Source organism: Schistocerca serialis, chromosome 3 (genome assembly GCF_023864345.2).
Source record: "Schistocerca serialis cubense isolate TAMUIC-IGC-003099 chromosome 3, iqSchSeri2.2, whole genome shotgun sequence".
NCBI classification, from domain to species: Eukaryota; Metazoa; Arthropoda; class Insecta; order Orthoptera; family Acrididae; genus Schistocerca; species Schistocerca serialis.
The window spans coordinates 903,616,680-903,640,280 of record NC_064640.1 but is presented as its reverse complement, the minus strand read 5'-3'; positions in this window follow the sequence as shown (position 1 = coordinate 903,640,280).

Below are 23,601 nucleotides of genomic sequence, written 5' to 3'. Positions count from 1 at the left end.
TTTATTTATACGTACTGGAGCTTGAAAAAATATACATCTTTTACCTTTGCCTTATATATAATTTTGTAACATTATAAACACATGAAATATGTCCTTGAACTTGAAATAGCACTTCATACATGTTTTGTCTATTGGAAGGAGAACATGACACTCAGCCAAGATTTTAGGAACCTAAAATTTTGTATCTCAGATTTGCCTTCTGTTTAATTTTGAAAATGTGACATACTTTTTTTTTATACTTGACTTTATGGTGTTTAGCAAACATATTGATGCATGACAAAGTACTTCTTATAATATGAACATTTTACATTTGTATGATCTGCCCAACGAGGCAGTTAGTTGACTTTGTTTATTAATTGATATGGGATATGTTGTAATTTGATGCATTTGGCTACCTTATTTCTATATTTTCATGTTTATGTACTAATTTATGTTTGAGCGGCAACAGATACCAGGGGAACACAGTAATTCTGTACCTCTCTTTATTATTTTCATGTTTATGTCTCAGATATGTCAGAGGTTCCAATATTTCATGTTTATGTAAGATCAAACCCAGATATTAGAGGGGCTGCTTGTAAGTCAGTTGGTAGTATCTAGCACTTGTTACTTGAATTAACCAATACGGCATTATATATGTAATTTACTCTGTCCTGCAGAATGCAAATTGTTCACCCTTTGTTGATTAGTCAGTAGGGAGTGTTGGGGTTAATATTCGAGGACTGGGGAGGCGAAGCAGTGTCAAGTCCATTCTGCAGGGAATGCTGAACACTCTTCTCTCTCCGGTACCACAGTGAAGTTCTGGAACAGTGGGGGTCCTGGGTAGGGGGGTGTCTTGTCTTTGGGGTCTGTCATCTTTTCTTCTTCAACTCCAACACTCTGAATCTTCTATTTAATTTCTTACTTCTCATCAGAGTACCAAGCTCTCCTTCCCTCTGTCCACATGCATATGCCTCTATTGCTGAGATCCTTGTAGCTTACCATGTCAACACTTGCCATTGTTGACAAAAGCCTGTTTCACAGTAGGACCTGGGAAACAAGCTAGTATTTCTGCACTCTTGAAGATACATGGTCAGGCATGTCATCTTATAAAGCAGTCTGCGTACTGCACACTTCAAGATTCTCTACGAAGCAGTCTGCATACTGCAAATATCAACACTATTTACATTTATGTAAAGTACAGACATTACTGCATTTAGGCTTTGGAATTTTTACTAGCTTTGAAACTCTAAGTTACATATTAGCTCATATAGTTAAGAAAGAACTTGTTCTTTCCTTCTGCTATTGAGTAATAATTTTGTATTATGCTTCATATTAATTTACATACTTAATCAAATAGTGGATTTATTTCATACCATAAGTAAAATTCTTGTCCCTCCATGTGTCAGAAAAGGTTTTGTTCAACTTTCAGTTTCACAAATCCTTTTGGTTGTGTTGAAACATAACAGAGCCACTTAAAACATGCATTCTCCAGATGAATTCAGAATTACACATGCATACAAAAAAATATGTAACTCATCTAGAAAAAATTACAGCTGCAAAAATAACTGCTTGATTTCATTTACTTCAAAGTGTAGAAGCTCTATACATGAAGGGAGACTCAAGTACTTAATGAGATATGTAAATGCATTCTTGCAATTATGTATTCGAGAAATTATACTCAAATAGTATCACAAATATGACCCAACATAGAATTGTACTTGTCGTTCTGGAGTAAACATACGTTTATATATGTATTTTCAGTTTTTATATGTTAATTTTAATTGTTAGTTAATCAAAAAATGATCCTAAACAATGCCGCAGATTGTTCGGAATTTATACATAGGGGTAGACATATTGGCATAGGGGGGTCAGTACTTTGTGTGTATTTGGACAGAAAGTATGTTGCTTGTTGAGCATGTTTCATTTCATTATTGTAAGTATGTTACAACTTATTTTAGATTTGTCAAGATGGTTTTATTTACTTTGAGATGATGATAAATATTCAGCTGAAATATTATACTAGATTAAAAATTCATTTAACTTGATGGTTAAATCCTACAGTCGCTGTTTTCTGCTGCAACAGATCACCAGCAATGGTGAGTACTTTAACTTAAATCAAAATTAATTCATAGTAATGTTTTAGAGATGTGATAGGAATGGAACGTGTGTCAGTGAAGAATGTGCAGGACAATTGTCTGACTCTTACCACTTCCTCTTGCGATTCTGTAGGAACTAATGTGCAGATCAACTGCAAACAGTAGCAAGAATATTAATTGCCCCATCTTCTGTCCTAATTTGTTTATTTCCATTACAATGTTTAGGTGTTATGCTACCACTTTTAGTAACTCATTGAAGATTATAAATAATTGCCAAGATGGTCAATATCTATTGGGATATCTTGCCTCGTACACTGTACAAGAATTAACTACAGTCTTATGAAACTCTTTGTACATCATGAGTGTGTCTGCTTTTTAGGCATTAGTAAATCCCGTCAACCACTCATGACCTACTGCTTGGACTGTCACATATTAACTGATTAGCAAGTCTTTATGCACTCAAGAAACATACAAGCACACTGTAAGCAAACATAAGAACATTGTACATAGCAACTATGCAGGTTCAGTGGCACAGACAAGTGTCAGTGTGGAAACTGTGTACAATATTATAAAGCATAAATGACTCATACTAGATTCCTGCAACAAACGCCACTGACATTCTGAGGTATATCACTTTTAGTTTCTTAATGTCAATAGGCATTGTTCCACTTAAAAAATTGTATGTTTGCACAAACAATACACTTTCTAAGTATTATTTATGATCTGTTTCTTGGTTAACAATATGAGCTCCTGACTACCAATTCATTTTGTGAAAACCACACCTGTTCCCATTTCCACAAGATTTGCCGTGAGCGTTTTAGATGATTCACCCTGCCTTTACTTGCAGAATCTCTTCTACTTCTTTACAGTAATTTCGTTTTTATATCCAGTTTAGCATCCTGATATTAGGCTCATTATTTCCACCTATATCCATTCTGCAGCATGGGAAGTGCAGCTGGCACATCATCAGGTTACAACTTGTGTTTCAGAGGAAGATTCAATAGTTTGCTTGTCAAATGCTATTCATAAACCATGCAAAAGCATTAGCAAGTTAAAGTGAATCATTATGTTTATAAGCTTTTTAATAATTTTTGTTTGGTGTAATTGTTCTTAGGATATATAAGATACTTAACTCCTAATATTTATGATGTCTGAAGTGGTTAGTACAAATTGTGATCAGACCATTGTTTTTCACGGAAAACATTTAAAACCACACTCTCAGAATCTCTCAAAATATTGCTAATTGTAGCATGACTCTGCACTAAAATATCATTTGCCAGTAAGCACTCAAACTCGTGTAAAGAATCTTCGAGGTACCCAAAAACCCAACATCAACACAGTGGGTTATGGCTGTGGAATTCAGTGGAATGCTCAGCTGCTACATCAGCATTGCATCTTGCCGTCATCGAGGTGCTGTAATAGGTGTTGCTAGTTCATCTTACTATTCGTGCATGCTACCCATTTTTATTATTGATGCTGCTTGTCTTCCATTTATTACAGTCTGAGTATTTGCTTCATGCAGATACCAGTACTCTTTTAACCCTCCATTGCTTGTATTGGTGACACTTGTCCCACATGATTTTCCCATCTACGTTTTGTCTCAGGTGGATGGAGTTCATGCCATTAACACTCTATCTGTAAGCTTCAGCCATCATTGGCTTTCAGTTACATTGGGTTGAACTGTTTGTGAAACATTATTATAGATTGGAGGACACTTGTCATCTGCACAAGTACAAGTGCTACAATCTGAAACAAAGTGTACATTACTTCACTGGTTTCCTACATTCGCTTGAACTTTTATGTACATTACTTTAGGTATATCAAAACTAATTACAGTTAATTTGCTTTTTACATAGAATACTTACCTATGAGAAATAATGCTCTCTGCACCTCTAGTTTGTGGAATAAACATCTTAGATAAAAGAAAACTAAGACAGAGTTTAGCAGCAATCTTAATGTCTGACTGGAATAGTTCCATGAGCTGAGTGATGAAGTTCCTGACAATGAAGTGAACGAGAATTTTATACATTAAATTGGTCATATTTGAGCAATGGAACAAGAAGTATCAGAAAATCATTAATATCACAGGCAAAAGTAAATCAAGAGGGCATATTTCTTTTACGAAAAATTGGAATGGCTAACTGGAAGAAAACTAAATATTCTACAAATATTATAAAAAGATCTTAGAATTATATTACACATTTATCAGGATCCAGAAATGAAGCCCATATACGAGGGTGGTCCCATAAGTACCTGGACTGACTGAGAGATGGCAGTAGTTGTTGAAAAATACCTCTGAATTAGAAAGTATATGATCTATGAAGCATATGTTTCAAGTCTGAAGACGCCACATTGTTTAGTATTTGTTTGGCAGCCACCAGTAGTGAATGTTGTGTGAACTTGTTAAAATGGAGAAAATTGGTCATTGTTACCTGATGCAATATATTATTTGAAATGCTTCAGTGCAACCAATATTAAAGCTTCTACTTTGAGAGAGTCTGCTCCTTTGTTGACAACAGTAAAATATTGGGTGCCTGAGTTTAAGCAAGGCCGTATGAGCTGCCAAGATGAGCATCACAGTGGTTGACCAAATGAGGTAATGACTCCAGAAATGGTGAAAAAAATCCACAAAGCAGTACTGGATGATCATCTACTGTAAGTGCATTTCAGAATGTGTGGTACATCACATATTGTCTGAAAACTTGGACATGAGAAAACTGTGTGCAAGGTTTATGCTGCATTTGCCCACACTCAAGGAGAAACAATGTCATAAAGATGTTTCAGTTGAGTGTTTAGAGAAGTTTCAGAATAAAAACCTGATTTTTTGCACCTTTTCATAACCATGGATGAAATATGGGTCCACCACTTCACTCCTGAGACAAAAAAGAATCAAAGCAATGGTCACAAATTGGAGAACAGACTCCAAAGAAGGCCAAGACTGTTTCATCTGCAGGCAAGGTCATGGCGTCAGTTTTTTCGGGATGCACTTGGGATAGTTTTCATTGACTACATTGAAAAAGGAGAAACTATCAGTGGCGAGTATTATGCAAACTTACTGCAACATTTGGGCAAAGACGGCCACATCTGGCCAAGAAGAAAGTGTTGTTTATTCAGAATAATGCACCGACTCACAAGTCCCTCATTGCAATGGCCAAAATTAATGAATTAAAGTTTCACTTGCTACCTCATGCACTCTATTCACTGCTGCCTTGGATTATTTTCTGTTCTCAAACTTGAAGAAAAAAGACTTGGTGGTCAAAAATTTTCTACAAATGAAGACATGATGTTGGCAGTTAATGGCTATTTTGAGCAGTTAGGCAGTTCTCATTATAAAAAGGGTATCGAACATCTTTTAAAGAGATGCCTACAAGATGGGCAACTACAAACCCCACACATTGTTCTAACCACTTTCTTTTGAGCAATGAATACTTTTTGTCTAAATGTTGAGTTACCCCAAAATATTATGCTGCGTGACATTAGAGAGTGAATGTATGCAAAGTATGTTAACTTACTAACTTCTATATCCTCAAAATTGGCAATTATTCTGAGTGCAAAAGTTGCTGAATCTAGTCACTTTAGAAGATCCAAAATACGAATTTTCCAATTAAGATTCTCATCTATATGTACACTCAATCTTAGTGTGCTCTACCCTGTCTACTGACTTCTGTTGATGTGTTATATTTATTGAAGGAACTGTACTTTTTGCAGCAGAAAATTGGATGTACTGTGTTTCTTCAAAGTTTAGAGCAAGCCCATTTGCAGAAAACCAATTAATGACTTTTCCAAAGACCTTATTTGTATCATTTTCAATTGGACTTTCTTCTACTGGATTAATAATGATGCTTGTATCATCAGCAAACAGTGTCAGTTCAGCTTCCTGTTTCAGATAGGAAGGGAGGTTGTTCACATATATCAAGAACAGAAGGGGACCGATGATTGAATCCTGTTGAACACCTAATGTAATTTAACACTAGTTAGATGAAGTGGTAAACTTATTTCAATCACTTGACCCATATAAGGGAACTTTTTGGTTCCTGTTCTGTAGGTGACTTAAACCACTCATATGCTATTCCATTTATACCATAGAATTGTAATTCCTATAACATAATGCTTTGGACAAGTCACAGAAAATTCCTATTGGTGACGTTTTACTATTTAAAGACTCTATAATGTGGACAGTGAAATTGTATATTGCTGTCTCAGTGGAACAGCGTTTTTGAAATCCGAGCTGTGATTTACTAAGTATCCCATTACTGTTGAGATGGCTAACCATTATTGAGTACCTTATTTTCTCAAGGATTTTTGAAAATGCTGTAAGCAAGGATACTGGCCAATGATTATTGACATTTGAGGTGTCCCCCTTTTTGTAGAGAGGCCTGACAATGGCATATTTTAACCTGTCTGTGTTGCATACACATGTGTGATTTCTTTTATTTTTTGGAGAAGGCTTTGACCAAAAACTCAGTGTTAAACAATCTATTTCATGTGCCTGTCTGCAACTCTTTACAGTGAGTAGCAATCCACCCTTTTCATAACTGTTAATAAATGAAAGTTGTTAATACCCATTTCTGTCTTCTAGAGGATAGAAACTTTCATTTCTGCTAAAACTTCCTGTTTAGCACAAGCTTTTGTGTACGCAGTACATAATACAGGTGCTTAATTTTTTCTCCTTTCCAGCTATGATGTATGTAAATTGGCTGTCAAAGTTGACTAGTAGATTTTTAAAACCAATCATTCTTGTACAGGGTATGAAACAATGCTAATTCTAGTTGTTCCATGCAATTATATTCATAACGCTGACTGCATCACAGCATTTAATTATACTAATGAATGACTGGTTACATTAAATGCTTTTACATGCATGGTCATTCTTACAGCTGTTGTATTGCTTTATGTGCAATACTTCTTGTTTTAACTCTTCAAATAGTTCAGCACTGTTCGTGGAACAGATATGCACTCTGTCAGCATCAGCCATAGTCAACAGCTGCAGTAGGTCTGATTCACAATTGTTGTTAATCGGCATTTTCAGTACAGTAATAATTTTGTCAATATATTTATGCCACAGAGGAATAGTGAATTTTCTTTAGTCATTAAACAACCTACTCACCAATGTTATAAACTGAAATGAGTGGCTGTAGTTTAATATCAAATTTATTTCCTTTTTCTCTTGTTTTTTCTTAATTACATTACTTTATTTCATTCTTTCCTGAATGATAAAGAACTCTTGACATTGACTGTCAGTTCGTTTTTCTTCTGGTGGACCAATACATCTTTCAAGTATCAAATGGTATATTCAAATGACTAGGCAACTTGATTCTAATGTAGCATAACAATTTGATGTAGGTGGTAGGAATTTTATTATTTATGCATTTACTTTCATATGATGTAATGATATGAGAAGCTGTGACGGACAGGTTCACTTACAGCCTTATGTTTGTTGTAATGTTACACAAGTTTTGTCATTTTATTCGATTGGTGCTACCGGGGGATGAAACTTAAGTAGGGACTTTGGGTAACATCACCTTGGTTTGTTGCCAAACCATGTGAAGCACACATCATTTTCTTGTTAAGTAATTTAAAGTATTCAATATTGTTTTTGTTTCGTAGTAAACAGAAGCTGGTTTCATTCCATTGCGTTCCTGGTTATTACTTCTTGTTTGTATTGCACTCTTTGAATCTGTGGTGTCGGTAGGTCATATTGACCATAGATAACAGTAATCTTTGGAACTCAGGTCACTCATTTGAGCCACCATGTTAATCCAGTCTGTTCTTATATCTTGTACTGTGTGCATGTGTATGATGGTTATCGAAATATACATATGTGCAGATATCAGTGGGAACAGTTTATTCTGTATACTGCAATTCGTAGTGTCATGTACAATTACCCCATGCCTAACATAAATTATTTCACTCATATGTTACTGGTAGCTACACTCCTGGAAATGGAAAAAAGAACACATTGACACCGGTGTGTCAGACCCACCATACTTGCTCCGGACACAGCGAGAGGGCTGTACAAGCAATGATCACACGCACGGCACAGCGGACACACCAGGAACCGTGGTGTTGGCCGTCGAATGGCGCTAGCTGCGCAGCATTTGTGCACCGCCGCCGTCAGTGTCAGCCAGTTTGCCGTGGCATACGGAGCTCCATCGCAGTCTTTAACACTGGTAGCATGCCGCGACAGCGTGGACGTGAACCGTATGTGCAGTTGACGGACTTTGAGCGAGGGCGTATAGTGGGCATGCGGGAGGCCGGGTGGACGTACCGCCGAACTGCTCAACACGTGGGGCGTGAGGTCTCCACAGTACATCGATGTTGTCACCAGTGGTCGGCGGAAGGTGCACGTGCCCGTCGACCTGGGACCGGACCGCAGCGACGCACGGATGCACGCCAAGACCGTAGGATCCTACGCAGTGCCGTAGGGGACCGCACTGCCACTTCCCAGCAAATTAGGGACACTGTTGCTCCTGGGGTATCGGCGAGGACCATTCGCAACCATCTCCATGAAGCTGGGCTACGGTCCCGCACACCGTTAGGCCGTCTTCCGCTCACGCCCCAACATCGTGCAGCCCGCCTCCAGTGGTGTCGCGACAGGCGTGAATGGAGGGACGAATGGAGACGTGTCGTCTTCAGCGATGAGAGTCGCTTCTGCCTTGGTGCCAATGATGGTCATATGCGTGTTTGGCGCCGTGCAGGTGAGCGCCACAATCAGGACTGCATACGACCGAGGCACACAGGGCCAACACCCGGCATCATGGTGTGGGGAGCGATCTCCTACACTGGCCGTACACCACTGGTGATCGTCGAGGGGACACTGAATAGTGCACGGTACATCCAAACCGTCATCGAACCCATCTTTCTACCATTCCTAGACCGGCAAGGGAACTTGCTGTTCCAACAGGACAATGCACGTCCGCTTGTATCCCGTGCCACCCAACGTCCTCTAGAAGGTGTAAGTCAACTACCCTGGCCAGCAAGCTCTCCGGATCTGTCCCCCATTGAGCATGTTTGGCACTGGATGAAGCATCGTCTCACGCGGTCTGCACGTCCAGCACGAACGCTGGTCCAACTGAGGCGCCAGGTGGAAATGGCATGGCAAGCCGTTCCACAGGACTACATCCAGCATCTCTACGATCGTCTCCATGGGAGAACAGCAGCCTGCATTGCTGCGAAAGGTGGATATACACTGTACTAGTGCCGACATTGTGCATGCTCTGTTGACTGTGTCTATGTGCCTGTGGTTCTGTCAGTGTGATCATGTGATGTATCTGACCCCAGGAATGTGTCAATAAAGTTTCCCCTTCCTGGGACAATGAATTCACGGTGTTCTTATTTCAATTTCCAGGAGTGTATAATCTTCAGTGTTATCGACTGTAAACATGCCTACCATCAGATTCCCATAGCATCCGATGACATCCCTAAAACAGCTATTATCATGCCACTCGGTTTGTTCTAATACAACTTCAAGCCATTTGGCCTAAGAAATGCAGTGGCGTTTCATTGACTCCATCCTATGACAGTTAGAGTTTTGCTCCACATACCTGGACGATATACTACTTTCCAGCAAGTCAGCTGAGGAACATGAAAATCATTTATCCAACGGCATTGAGGTCAACAAAGGCAAATTACAGTTGTGTCAGCCTTCCATCACTTTCTTGGGTCACACCATCTCCACTGACATAATACAGCCTCACAAATCTTGTGTGCAAGCTGTCACTTCACTGCCGCCCCCGGCTACTTACAAAGAACTCCGATGTTTCCTGGGCACAATAAGTTACTGCCGTCGTCACCTGCCTTCTGCTGCTGCCATGCAGGCCCCACTGACAGACTCGCTGTTGGGTAAACAGACTTCAGGACTCAAACCCGTTCACTGGACTGCACCTACGCTGGAGGCTTTCAATGCATTAAAGACTTTTTTAGCTCATGCCGTGACACTCGCCCACCCTGACCTCTTGGCTGAGCTGTTCATCACTACGGACGCCAGTGACATTGGAGTGGGAGTGGCACTACAGCAACGCAAGATAGACATGGTTTCCCCTCTTCATTTCTTCTGTAAACAGCTCAGAAGAAATTCTCCACTTTCGATAGAGAACTCCTTGTGGTCTACAAGGCTGTCAAACACTTCCGCCCCGATGTGGAGGGTCACTCATTCTTCATCCTCACAGATCACAAACCACAAACCACTCACAGATGCTTTCTGCAACCCCCCCCCCCTCCCCCTCCTCCCCATCCTGCATTTCTGTCACTTTAATCTAGTCTCCCAATTCATAACCAATGTTCGCTATATCAAATATCACCGCAGATCAATACTATTTCACGCATCATTGACTTATCCAACCTGGCCACTCTACAAGGCTGTGACGAGGGATCTCAAGATCTGCTCATGGACCCTTAAACATCCCTTGTGTTTACTAAAGCTAAATTCCCCAGCATTGTGGACAAAGTGTGGTGCGACTCTTCTACCAGTAACTTACGCCCATTACTCAACCCCCCCCCCCCCCCTCCCTCTGCGCTGGCAGGCCTTCGAACTCTACATAACCTTACTCACCATGGTGTCTGCTCCAGTCCATGGCTAAGGCTGTGACGAGGGATCTCAAGATCTGCTCATGGACCCTTAAACATCCCTTGTGTTTACTAAAGCTAAATTCCCCAGCATTGTGGACAAAGTGTGGTGCGACTCTTCTACCAGTAACTTACGCCCATTACTCAACCCCCCCCCCTCCCTCTGCGCTGGCAGGCCTTCGAACTCTACATAACCTTACTCACCATGGTGTCTGCTCCAGTCCACGGCTCATCTCTCATCTCTGAGCGTTTCATTTGGAAAAATATAAAATGGGACTGTCAGACCTGGGCACACAGCTGCATCCCCTGCCAATGCAACAAATCGATCCTCTTCCACCGTCGCGGAGGGACACAGATACATTCTATCCACAATTGACCACGCATCCCGCTGAGTAGAGGCAGTCCCCTTACATAACATCAGTGCCGAGACTGTGGCCGAGGGTTTTATCTCCTCACGGATTGCTAGGTTCGGTCATCCAACCACCATCACCACTCATCGAGGTCGGCAGTTTGAGTCTTCCCTGTTCACCATTTTATGTAACATCTGTGGCATAAAGAAAATTCACACCACAGCCTACCACTCACAAAGCAACGGGCTAGTGGAATGGTGGCACCGCACTCTAAAAGCAGAACTCAGGTGCCACAACTGCCTCTTGTCTGAAGCACTTCCTTGAGTACTGCACAGCGTCCGTTCAACTTTCAAGCCTGACTTACACGGAACTATCTCAGAATTCGTTTTTTGTGGAGAACCCCATCCTACCAGGGGAATTTATTCAGCCTCAAGTACCTAAAGACTTCTCCCCCCCAATGTCATAAGTTGCATGCACAATCACTTCAAACATGCACGTCTGCACCCACCTATCAGCCACTCCCGCCAGACACTTACTTGCCAACCACTCTCAACACTTGCTCCCATGTAATGCTGAGAGACAATTCGGTCTGACAACCTCTGCAACCACCTTATCTAGGCCCCTTTAAAGTCCTCCAGCAGGGCGATACAACTTTCGACATCAACGTCAAAGACAGTCCTCAAACTGTTTTGTTACACCAACTCGAACCAGCATTCATGGAACACGATGTCCCTCTGCTGGCTCAGTCTGATCCTTCTAATGACTCTCCTGCCAGTGTCCCTCCCACTGTGGATTCCGACAATGAATCTCCTCGGGCCACCACACTGTTTTATTCACCTGACACCTCCCTGTCACCTTTTTTGGGTTTCTCACACACGTCACCCTCCACCTCGTGTGCAGGTTTTGCTGCTACCTCATCGACTGTGGAGACACCATCTCCCATAGTCACCCTGATCTGCAATGTACCCCCACACCGCGTGGACGACATTTCAGTCAGCACTCTCGATGTTTGAGTTCTCATTCTACTCGCAGACACCACAGCCCCACCACCCAATGACTAGTTAAACATCAGTGTTGCGCATAGCCTCACCCTCCCTTGTGAGTGTGACCTGATGACAATTTGTGCCTTCATCTCACCGGACAGCGTGATCAGCATCCAGGCTCGCCACACACACACCCACATCCACACCTCACCATCCGCTGTTCAACTCACCTGCTTTCAGGCTGGCCGCTGCATCATCTACCCTCACTGGCTCAACGACTTCAAGGTGGACCTGCCTCCTGTTGCTTTGCCTCTGAATTCCGCCCCGGTAGGGGTGGTGGTCCTCGTTGTGCCGCTCCCAGCTCGTACGAATACCAGCAACATCGATGCCCACACGGTCTTCCCTCAAGACCCATATGCAGTACTCCTTACTGCCAGGGAACGGGGACGATAGACAACATTAATCTTTGGGACTCAGGTCACTCATCTGAGCCGCCATTTTAATTCAGTCCATTCTTATACCTTGTGCTGTGTGCATGTGTATGATAATTGTCGAAATATATGTATGTGCAAAAATTACTGGGGGAAGTTTATTCCATACACCGCTACTCGTAACCTGTTCCCATAAATCGTATTTTAAATATGTTACTCCTATTCTGTCTGATTTTTGCTAATACCAGTAATATTGCAGGGGATAAATGATTCCACATTAGGTGGCAGTGGCCATGAGTGTCTGAATATATAAGTGCTTTCTATCTCTGAACATGGTCTTTCAGCCAAAAGCTTAAATGTTTAGTACTGTTTTCATTATACCTGTCTGCAGCTCACTGATTGCTCCATGTGGTGAATAGCAGTCCATCTTTTTCATAATACTGTTCATATTGTGTTTTTGTTTCATATAAAATAGAAGCTACTTTAATCACATGATTTTGTGCAGGCTCATATATATTTGTTTCTGCTTACAAAGCCATGTATGAACTGCTAAATTGTAAGTATATTGCTCATATTCTACCTTTTTTTTGAGCTCTTTTCCATACTTTCTTGCATTTAATGGAGAACTTGTTGGACTGGGAGAATGATTCTAGTGCATGAATTTTTGCTAAAAGGTGTTGTTTTTAGTGCTTGTGAATAATGTGTGAAAAAATATTTGAAGCTGCTGTTGAATTTTTTAGTATTTTCAAGGAAGAGTTCTGTAGTCACTGAGATTACAAAACATAGTCTGTGGCAAAAAGCAATAGTATTCAAAGCAGAATTGCATAGTCATTGAATGACAAGATGTAAAAAAGTTAAATACCAATTTTGTCAAAAGCTTGCTAGCATGAAGTTCTCCATTAAATGTGAGAAAGTCCAGATGAATGGTGTGAACATAAAGTAGAAAATGTGCAACATATCAAAATGCATTAACATCAAGTAGTTCACATGCAGATTTGTATGCAGGAACAAACATAAGTGAGCCCACAGAAAAGCATGCAGTGAAACCAGCTTCTATTTTATATGAAACAAAAAGAAATATGGAATCATTTACCCCACAAAATGTTATGGAACAGTGCAGTACACACAAAATGTTGTAATCAGGAACACAATGTGATGAAACCATCTCTCTTTGACATGTGCTAATGTGCAGTTATTCCCACATGATCAAAATTGCAATATTGGGATTAATAAATCAACACTTTTACAGTCAAAAGATGAACATATTGTCATTTACAAACTCTTTCATGACTGTAGAACTCGAAGATTCACTTCTCATAATTGTTTTTTGATTGAGATTTCATGAATATATTACCTTGTACAGTCACCAAAAGATTTCCATGCATGCACTTAATCACTCAACTACAAAGCCCTCCAATAAAGTATAAATGAAAAATGTTATCATCTAATACTCATATTCTGTTTGCTGAATGACTCAGTTTGTGCTCTTCTACAACACATTCCTCATTTATAATGTGACACTCTGGTCACATCCAATGACAAGGCCATTTCCCTTATTTATAGTGTTTCTGTTAACTTCGTCGGTAGAAACCTGCAAACAGCCTGTTGTAAAATTGAAATTGTGTGGTTTCAATAAAGAATAGAAACATAAAGCTGTGTTTTATCATGATTTTTAAAGAATTACTTACAAATCATCACATCATTAAAATACTGTAGTTAAGTACTGTATTATTATTCTTTACTATGCATTATGCCTTATTTATTATTGTAGTTGGGGATGTCTGATTCTGAACTCGAGTAAAATGCTAAGTGGTTACAACTGAAGTGTGGCTGCTCAGGGAGATCCAGTGTGGGCTGTAATTACCATATGGTGGTGAAACTTGGTAGATACACTAATGGGATAATGCAGAATCAATTTACATTGGGAAAAAATTAATTTCAATTTTTGCCACCAGGTGCAAATCTAATGCCATACAGCATTTTGTAGACATCTCTGGTGCTCATATTGAACAAATTTTGTAAGAAGTGCTTAGTAATAAACTGACAATTATTCCCTTCTGTCTTGTTCGAACTTTTCTACTCGTGTCCTGTTCCTAATCCACTTCATGTGCAAACATGTCTATACATCTTTCTTGCATTCACAGTGCCAGATTTGCACTCGATGGCCAAAACTGGAAGTTGTACTGTGGAAAAAAAAAATCACTTCTGTATTTACGCATTATAATATCTACCAAGTTTTGCTACCACATGATAAGTACAGCACACACTGGACCCCTGTGAGCAGCTGCATTTTAAATATATTCACCCAGTACTAGGATGTTAAATTGTTCTTTAAAATCATTTATTTGCAACATACTACACATGAATCTGTTGGATTGGGCCTAATTCCTAGTATGTCTCAACCTTACACTAACTAAATCATCATGAGACAACATGCATTGTAATCGGCTTGTGTTAGCTGCAAATTGCATATAATATTTTGATGTGTGGATTTATGACATGTTGTTAAACATATAGACTGTTAATATGCTTCCTTGGGTATTAAAAGTTGTATGATACACTGTTACATGAAGCAATGAGTATGGATAATAATATGCTTCACATGCAGATTGTTGTATTACTATATAGTGTTGACGAAGAACAATGAAGCAGTTGTAAGTAATGCCAGTGTGAATGTTTACCACAGTATTGGAGATCTGCATGTTTATGATGAAATTAAACGGAAAAGAGGCCAAGATAAGGAGATTCATTTAACTCTTAATGCTACAGCAGTTAGTTGGAATTGCAGATTGAAGGGCTTTGGGAGAAAGGAGGATCATAGCAAGGAATATGAAAGTAAAGTACAATTAGCAGAACTTTAAAAATCATTTTGTTACATGTGCATTACAACATGTGAAGGTTGACTCAAAAGAAATAAAATTTTAGATAGTAGAAAGTTTGCATACTTGCTTACTTAGAGCAAATCACTTCTTTATAATTTCCAGTTGTCGTGGTTTATTGAAGAATTTCTTTGCTCAATCTCCCACATGTAATTAGGCCACACACATTCTCATATTAATGTGCCAAATCAGCATGTTTGTAGCAGAAATGTGAATCAGGAGGTATTTGACATAACTCGTCAAGTTGCAAGAATGTCTTATTTTTTTAGTCAAGTACTGTTCCTGTCAGGACACAAGTGGAAAAGTTCTCAATGTTCTTTCTGTCGCATATATTAGGCATGGAATTACTGAAAAAAAGAAAAGTTTAAGATTATGTAGATTCATAAGGGTTGTACACTCAATGAAAATTACGCAGTCTTCAAAATTAATGGTCATATGAAGGACCTAAGCTTTTGACACTGATGACAAGAACCCAGATTTAAAACTCTGAAGTTATGGGGATAATATACAGGGAGCAAAAGGCAGTGTACAGGTTGTGCACAAAGGACATTGCCATTACAAGAGTCAAAGGACATGAAAGAGAAGTGGTAACTGAGAAGGAGGAGAGACAGGGCTGCAGCCTATCCCAAATGTTATTCAGTCTCTACACTGAGCATGCAGTAAAGGAAACCAAAGACAAATTTGGAGTGGGACTTACAGGTCAGGAAAGAAGAAATAAAAGAAATGTATTATGACAGTGAAGACTAAGGATGAAGGGCAGCTGAATGGGATCTTGGAAAGAGTTTATAAGAAAAGCATCAATTAATGTTGTTCTAAAATGTAGTAGGTTAGGAAATGAGACACAAAAAGTAGTGAATGAGCAGTAAAGTAGCTGACAATGGCTGAAGTAGAGAGTATATAAGGGGTGTCCCATAAGGAATGCAGTTTTTCAATTGAGCACCTTTTTCAGTTTGTTAGGTTGCCAGATATGAAATTTAAGCTACTGCTATCTGACTATATTGCGATTACTGACTGTCATTGTCAACTGGCATTTGTGTGTATTGTTGTCAGCTAAAATAGAGTGATACATGATGAATGAACAATCCATATTTTGAAAGGGCATTTCAAGTACATTGAATGCCATGCAGAGACCATTTGAAGACGTGTAATTTTTTTATCCAAAATGTGCCTAATGTGTCAACAGTGCAGAGACTGGTAAGGAAATTTTAAGATACAGGATTTACAGGAAACATAAAATCACATGGATGTCCTCATTCTTGTCAACTGGTAGGGAATGTCTCGGTCATCAGTGTCCCACTGCTACAAGTGCAGTGAAGTGAATTCACTGCCATTCTCAATGGTGAGCCCTTCTGAGAAGGAATTTGCATTGAATTTTAACAAAAGATCTGCATTTGCATTTTTTTATGATACAAACAACACATGAGCTGAGGTCAAGGGACAAGTGTTTGCTGATTGGGTTTTCATAAAAAAAAAAATAATAATAATTTTCTGTGACAAGGCACCTTTCTGGCTTAAAGGTTATGTGAATAAACATAATTGCCAGGTTTGGGGCACAGAGAATCCTTACAAAGTCAGTGAGAAGTGTCTTTAACCAGAACAAGTCACTGTTTTGTGCAGGTTGTGGGCTGGCTAACTAAATGGGCCATACTTTCTTGAAGGCAAGACTAGAAATGCAGTGACAGTGACTGGTGATTGTTATTGCCAGATGATGACACAGTTTTTATGAGTGCAATTGCAAGGGCAAGAATTGAATGTGAATGTGAAAGACAGCCAACAGGATGAGGGCAACCTACCACAATGCTTGTTGTAACAATGAGGGTGCTAACAGAAAGATTTCCTGCTTGTCTCATCTTTGCAATGACGATCTGAAATGGCCACTGGTGTCATATGATATGACACCATATGACTGTTTTGTGGAGGCATGTCAGATCTTGCATTTAGTTGAACCATACCACACCTCAAGGTGTGGTAACAAATCTAGCAGCACACCTCTGACTTGCTTTGATGTTTCACTTTTAACTGACCTGGTGCTGATCCCAAGTAGTTGATCAGTACTTGAGAAAGTGTGCAGTTGTGTCCTATATAGATGAAGCACACTTTTTCAAAAATCTGCCAATAAACCAGAGCAGACTGTTTGTCTTCCCTACCACAGTCCTCAGATGCTCGTTCCATTTAATATTGCCGTCTAACGTTCCATCCCGGTATTTAAATGATGTGATTGTGTGAAATAGAAGATGTCTACATCTGTGTGTTCTGTATTTGAACATTACAGGTTTTGTTTTTCCAGCTCATCTGCATTAACTTACATGTTTCTACATTAGAGCTAGCAGCCATTCATGACACTAGCTAAATGTTGTCTGTAACCTTGTATCCTTCTACATTCACTCTTCCTTCCCATACACCACAGCACCCAGCTGCAGATTGCTTCCCTCCATATCATTTATGTATACAGAAAATAATATTGGCCCTATCACACTTCCATGGGGCACTCATGATGACACCCTTGTCTCTGATGAACACTTGTTATCATCTGGCCAGATTACCACTGACGCACAGTGATGCGGGTGTCGTGAAGGGGTCAAATGGAATATGAAGTGGTGCTCTGTTGTCATTGCTGAGAGTAGGTTCTGTCTGTCTGTCTGGGAACATACTTTTTCTCCAGAGCTTGCAAGGACCATTGCCAAGTTGCAACAAACAGCCCAAGATGCTTTGGGGCAATGTATCACAGGATGCCATTTGGCACATTTATGATCATCTATGTGTGTGACAATATACACCTGCATTGTAGTGATGTGACAGGACACCCTTCACTGTGACACGCGTTTCATTTGTCCTGAATTACAATGATGTCACATCATGTGACAAAAAATTACCATTTCTTTGAGGGTGTTGTAGTTTCCTTTTTCAGCAGAGTACATGGTAAGCATTTAATTGTAACCTGTCTAGTTTAGTAAATAAATCACCTTCCTTGACAAGGATCTCAATATTTGCTTATTTTCTGTTTATTGTTGTTACTAAGTATATACTATAGGTCAAAAGTATTCGATCACATATGAAAAAAGCTGTACTCTTTATTTTAATTGACAACCACACTCTTCAAACTAAATAGGCTAACAAGACAAATATTTTCTCTCCCTGTCATTAAGTACCCTTCGTGCTAAGAACAGCTGCACAGACTGTTGGCATTACGGAGATAATATTTTTGCAGAGATTACAGTCCAATACATCCGTAATCCATAGATTTTCAACATTAGATGACCTCTGATCTCTCTGCTGTGTTCATTCCAGTGCTTGAGGTGGTGCAGTGGTTAGCACACTGGACTCGCATTCAGGAGGATAACGGTTCAAACCCGTGTCCAGCCATCTTGATTTAGATTTTCTGTGATTTCCCTAAATCGCTTCAGGCAAATGCCGTGATGGTTCCTGTGAAAGGGCACAGCTGACTTCCCTCCCCATCCTTCCCTAATCTGAGCTTGTGCTCCGTCTCTAATAACGTCATTGTCAATGGGACATTAAACACTAATCTCCTTCCTTCCTCCCTCAAGTTCATCCCGTAAGTATTTGATGGGATTTAAGTGAGGTGGCTGACTTCACCAGACCGTATTCTTCAGTTTCCCGAATTTCTCTCCTCTATTGACTTACTGTCGGCACAATTTAGAAGTCTGTCTGGGAGCATTGTCTTGCTGCAGAAAAACCCACAACTAATATGTCTCTTGGCAGACTGAACTGAATTGTTGATCAGTATATTGTCATATCCTTCCTTCTTTAATGTTCCATTAATTCTCACTACAAAACTGATTCTATCACCCACAAAACATCCCCACACAGTGACCAAACCTCCACCACTCTTTGTCATTGGCATTACATACTGAATTCATATGTTCTCCATGAAGTCAATGTGTAAACATTCAGTGAAGGCTTCAAAATTTAAAACTTGATTCATCCACGAACACCACCTTGGACCATTGCTGCACTCTCCAGGTTTTACGTTGCTGTGCCCATTGCAATCAGTTCAACTTCTTTCTCTCGATCCATTTAAGTCATGGTCACATAAATGGCATTGCTCTGCTGAGACAAAGGTTGGAGCTTCTCACATATTGTTTACTTTGTTGTTAATTTCAGGTGCAGGAAGAGTCCTCACATTTACTCTGTACACATATGAACTAATCTTTGCTTTACAATGTTACTCAGGGTCTTCCAGATTGTTAAACACTTGTGCTGGCACCAGTCTGCTTGAACTGGAGCAATGTATACACCACTGTAGGCTTGGTTAAGTCAAATTTTGTTACTATTGCCTTGCTAGAATAGCCTTTGTGATGCAGAGCTACAATTACAGCACTTTTTTCAATTCTGACCTCCTCCATCCATATTATTAGGAGGTAATACGGCATGAACTTGATCAAGTATACAAACTCACTACTAGATGCACCCAGTGTACAAAGGCAGCAGGAGAAATGAGACCTATTTAAATGGAATCCTCTTAGGTAAATGCCATCAGTGTTGTGGATACTCACCAGCACCTCTCTGGGTGAACAATGATTTGGATACATAGCAGATGAGCTTATTTTTAGCATGTTTCTACTTGTTTTACTATCAGAACAGGTTTATGATAGAATACTCAAAATCAAATCCCTGTTTTTAACACAAATCAATAGCTGTGACTGAAAATACGTGTCCTACCAACCGGTCCCTTCTTCTTGTCAAGTTGTGCCATAAACTCCTCTTCTCCTCAATTCTATTCAATACCTCCTCATTAGTTATGTGATCTACTCATCTATTTCTACAGCATTCTTCTGTAGCACCACATTTCAAAAGCTTCTATTCTCTTCTTGTCCAAACTATTTATCGTCCATGTTTCACTTCCACACAAGGCTACACTCCATAAAAATACTTTCAGAGACGACTTCCTGACGCTTAAATCTATACTCGATGTTAACAAATTTCTCTACTTCAGAAATGCTTTCCTTGCCATTGCCAGTCTACGTTTTATATCCTCTCTACTTTGACCTTCATCAGTTATTCTGCTCCCCAAATAGTGTCTCATTTCCTAATCTAATTCCCTCAGCATCACCCGACTTAATTCAACTACATTCCATTATCCTCATTTTGCTTTTGTTGATGTTCATCTTATATCCTCCTTTCAAGACACTATCTATTCCGTTCAACTGCTCTTCCAGGTCCTTTGCTGTCTCTGAAAGAATTACAATGTCATCGGCGAACCTCAAATGTTTTATTTCTTCTCCATGGATTTTAACACCTACTCTGAACTTTTCTTTTGTCTCCTTTACTGCTTGCTCAATATACAGATTGAATAACATCAAAGAGAGGCTACAACCCTGTCTAGCTCCCTTCCCAACCACTGCTTCCCTTTCATTTCCCTCGACTCTTATAACTGCCATCTGGTTTCTGTACAAATTGTAAATAGCCTTTCGCTCTCTGTATTTTACCCCTGCCACCTTCAGAATTTGAAAGAGAGTATTCCAGTCAACATTGTCAAAAGCTTTCTCTAAGTCTACAAATGCTAGAAACGTAGGTTTACCTTTCCTTAATCTTTCTTCTAAGATAAGTTGTAGGGTCAGTAATGCCTCACGTGTTCCAATATTTCTACGGAATCCAAACTGATCTTCCCCATGGTCAGCTTCTACTAGTTTTTCCATTTGTCTGTAAAGAATTCGTGTTAGTATTTTGCAGCTGTGGATTATTAAACTGATAGTTCGGTAATTTTCACATCTGTCAAAAACTGCTTTCTTTGGGATTGGAATTATTATATTCCTCTTGAAGTCTGAGGGAATTTCGTCTGTCTCATATATCTGGCTCACCAGATGGTAGAGTTTTGTCAGGACTGGCTCTCCCAAGGCCATCAGTAGTTCTAATATAATGTTGTCTACTTCTGGGACCTTGTTTTGATTCAGGTCTTTCAGTGCTCTGTCAAACTCTTCATGCAGAATCATATCTCCCATTTCATCTTCATCTACATCCTCTTCCATTTCCGTTATATTGTCCTCAAGTACATCACCCTCTATATACTCCTTCCACCTTTCTGCTTTCCCTTCTTTGCTTAGAACTGGGTTTCCATCTGAGCTCTTGATATTCATACAAGTGGTTCTCTTTTCTCCAAAGGTCTCTTTAATTTTCCTGTAGGCAGTATCTATCTTACCCCTAGTGATATGCGCCTCTACATCCTTACATTTGTCCTCTAGCTATCGCTGCTTAGCCATCTTGCACTTCCTGTCAATCACATTTTTGAGACGTTTGTATTCCTTTTTGCGTGCTTCATTTACTGCATTTTTATATTTTCTCCTTTCATCAATTAAATTCAGTATTTCTTCTGTTACCCAAGGATTTCTAGCAGCCCTCGTCTTTTTACCTACTTGATCCTCTGCTGCCTTCACTACTTCATCCCTCAAAGCTATCCATTCTTCTTCTACTGTATTTCTTTCACCCATTTGTGACAGTTGTTCCATTATGCTCTCCCTGAAACTCTGTACAACCTCTGGTTTAATCAGTTTATCCAGGTCCCATCATCTTAAATTCCCACCTTTTTGCGGGTTCTGCAGTTTGTAATGAACAGATTGTGGTCAGAGTCCACATCTGCCCCTGGAAATGTCTTACAATTTAAAACCTGGTTCCTAAATATCTGTCTTACCATTATATAATCTATCTGATACCTTCTAGTATCTCCAGGCTTCTTCCATGTATACAACCTTCTTTTATGATTCTTGAACCAAGTGTTAGCTATGATTAAGTTGTGCTCTGTGCAAAATTCTACCAGACGTCTTCCTCTTTCATTCCTTACCCCCAATCCATTGTCACCTACTACATTTCCTTCTCTCCCTTTTCCTACTACCGAATTCCAGTCACCCATGACTATTAAATTTTTGTCTCCTTCACTACCTGAATAATTTCTTTTATCTCATCATACATTTCATCATCTGCAGAGCTAGTTGGCATATAAACTTGTACTACTGTAGTAGGTGTGGGCTTTGTGTCTATCTTGGCCACAATAATGCATTCACTATGCTGTTTGTAGTAGCTCACCCGCACTCCTATTTTTTTATTCGTTATTAAACCTACTCCTGCATTACCCCTATTTGATTTTGTATTTATAACCCTGTATTCACCTCACCAAAAGTCTTGTTCCTCCTGCCACCGAACTTCACTAATTCCCACTATATCTAACTTTAACCTATCCATTTCTCTTTTTAAATTTTCTAACCTACCTGCCCGATTAAGGGATCTGACATTCCACGCCCCGATCCGTAGAATGCCAGTTTTCTTTCTCCTGATAACAACGTCCTCTTGAGTAGTCCCCGCCCGGAGATCCACATGTGGGACTATTTTACCACCAGGAATATTTTAACCTAGAGGACGCCATCATCATTTAACCATGCAGTAAAGCTGCATGCCCTCGGGAAAAATTACAGCTGTAGTTTCCCCTCGCTTTCAGCCATTCGCAGTACCAGCACAGCAGGGCCGTTTTGGTTAGTGTTACAAGGCCAGATCAGTCAATCATACAGACTGTTGCCCCTGCAACTACTGAAAAGGCTACTGCCCTCTTCAGGAACCACAAGTTTGTCTGGCCTCTCAACAGATACCGCTCCGTTGTGGTTGCACCTACTGTACGGCCATCTGTATCGCTGAGGCACGCAAGCCTCCCCACTAACGGCAAGGTCCATGGTTCATGGTTCATGGGGGGGGGGGGGGGGGGTTGAACCATATAGTTTCATTTAATTAAAGCAGCTATACCTGGGATTCAGGTAGGATCTCCTGTTTCATTTGATTCTGAGGTACTATTCCAATACTGTTGGACATGTTCCACACCCAGGAGGATCAATTCAGCGTAAATTTCACATGAGAGCTGACCCCTCCTCTTGTGGCAGTTTATTGGAGCAACAAGTCATTCCATGTGACTGCAAAGGGCACACCATTCCCATTTTCTGGAATGGTTGCAAGGCAGATGCACGTAATTGCAGGCCTACATTACGGATAACAATCGGTTGAAGCATTAAAGAACACAGTTAACATTTGTGACACTCTTTGTGTACCAGATTTGTCTTCTCTAGGTCTCAACAAGAATTTGATGAAGGGTAATTGTCTGAAACTTTGCCGATAAAGGATTGGAGCAATAAATAAAATACTCGAAAGTGTCATTCATTGGTTCTCAGTAAATGGTCTAGCACTTCATTTACAAAGAAAAGGCATCTTATTTGGTTTTGTACAAGGAGAGACAAATCATCACTAATAATGAAGCATGATGGAAAAGAAACATGTGAAAACTGATTGTTAAAAATACCTGGGGGTACATAGTGATGAGAACC